At 29.7% G+C, this 1,854-nt stretch overlaps 1 long non-coding RNA gene across 1 annotated transcript; it reads right to left on the bottom strand.

Annotated features, from left to right (window-relative positions):
* Positions 1-1,162: 1,162 nt before the first annotated feature.
* On the bottom strand, positions 1,163-1,565 carry LOC141487219 (uncharacterized). The gene is made up of 2 exons (XR_012468270.1): positions 1,318-1,565; positions 1,163-1,263 (listed from the first exon to the last, which is right to left on the bottom strand). It is a non-coding gene; the product is annotated as an uncharacterized lncRNA (long non-coding RNA).
* Between the last annotated feature and the right edge of the window lie 289 nt (positions 1,566-1,854).

The raw sequence follows: 1,854 nt of genomic DNA, 5'->3' as shown, positions 1-1,854 counted from the left end.
GTAGAAAGAGAAAAAACATATAGAAAAAATGCAATTGTTTATAACAATTTGTTTATTAAATAAAGAATCAAAATTAAAATGAAAAAAAAATTTTTAATTATCAAAGAGCAAGATAAATTATTTATGAATTATGGTTCCTCAAAATATCAGGTTTATAAAAAATGTTAATCAACAAATCAGTTGCAATGAATAAGCAATGAAAACATTTTTTAAGAAAGAATTTTTTTTAAATCTTGATTTGTTTGAAGTAATATGTTTCCAAGAATTTTTAAAAAATTATCCTATGAACAACGCATTTGTTTATAACAATTATTCAAACAGAAGCAGATAAACATTCGAAAAAATCATTTTTAGGTAGCTTCGGATCATAAGAAAAAACGAATCGTTAGCAATATTAAAATAAAATTATTTCCATGATTATTGAAGTTTTTTATTCCAAACCTAAGTTAATTGTCAACAAATTGAAAAATGACATTTTTTTATTTTTCCAACAGGAATCTATTCTGAGACCTCTCAAAAATAGCTCAAAAGAAAACAAACTCATTATTGTTTTTTTATCAAGTATCGCACTTGCAATGTTCCGGTTCAAGTAGAAAAAAATAATAATTAACTAATGCATTGTTAATTGTAAAATCACGGTGAAAATTTTTTGACCGCAGATTATAATTCATTCGTGTATCCAGTAGGTGCCAGAATTTCTTGAATTCCTTACTTTGATATTTAATAAATAATTTTTCATTAAAGGTCCAAAGTGGGTATGTCATGGGGAAACCAGAGTACCCGTTTTAGTACGTATTTTCAACCCTTTGGGAAAATTATAAATATCAGTCCAACAGTTCCGGGAGGCAGGACTTTATTTGGAAAATGTTCTCTTTTTGAATTTTTTTTCAAATTTTAAAAATGTCAAATAGTTTTTGAAATATTTGCAAAAAACCATACTAATTTTCTTTAGTTAATTTTTTATAATTTATGCAAGCGGCACTTGGTTTTTTTCAAAAATCATCTACACGCTATTACGAATCGAATGACACTTCCTTCATTTTTTTGGAGGCCAAGAAAATAGTTTCACCTGAAAGGCACTTATCTCAATGGTAAATTTTCGTTATGTGGACACCCGGCGATTTTGAAAAAATTTTTGACTGTACTTACGTATTTTGATGCGTAGATTACGAATCCGAAAGAAAAAAGCGGCGCTCTCCCTTATTTAAAAAGTTACGGCCCTTCAAAGTTCAGAAAAGGGCAACTTTTCAGCCTTCTTTTTCACTAAAAAAAACTATTTAAAAACACAAGCATTTATTCACTAGGTCACCTTTACACCTTATTCCTCCTTCTTTAACACTTTTTACTTCAATAATCAACATTTTTCTTATGAAAAACTTTACTTCAGGAATATGGACTGCATCAGTCGTACCAACCATATCATTAACCTTAAAAACGTAAAATACAGTGATATGTAACCAAAAAGCAGCTCCGTACATTTTTTAATATTTTTATAAGAAAAATGTTGATTATTGAAGTGAAAAGTGTTAAAGAAGGAGGAATAAGGTGTAAAGGTGACCTAGTGAATAAATGCTTGTGTTTTTAAATAGTTTTTTTTAGTGAAAAAGAAGGCTGAAAAGTTGCCCTTTTCTGAACTTTGAAGGGCCATAACTTTTTAAATAAGGGAGAGCGCCGCTTTTTTCTTTCGAATTCGTAATCTACGCATCAAAATACGTAAGTACAGTCAAAAATTTTTTCAAAATCGCCGGGTGTCCAGATAACGAAAATTTACCATCTCAATTCCCAGTGATTAATGAACGGCCATCGGCATCGGTCATCGCATCGCATCGGTCACAGTTCCTTGTTTCTCATTTC

Source organism: Leptinotarsa decemlineata, unplaced genomic scaffold (assembly GCF_025532065.1).
Source record: "Leptinotarsa decemlineata unplaced genomic scaffold, Ldec_3_MD MMD2_P_RNA_scaffold_2, whole genome shotgun sequence".
NCBI classification, from domain to species: Eukaryota; Metazoa; Arthropoda; class Insecta; order Coleoptera; family Chrysomelidae; genus Leptinotarsa; species Leptinotarsa decemlineata.
Note: the sequence above shows the minus strand (reverse complement) of the source record. Positions and strands in the feature narration are given on the sequence as shown.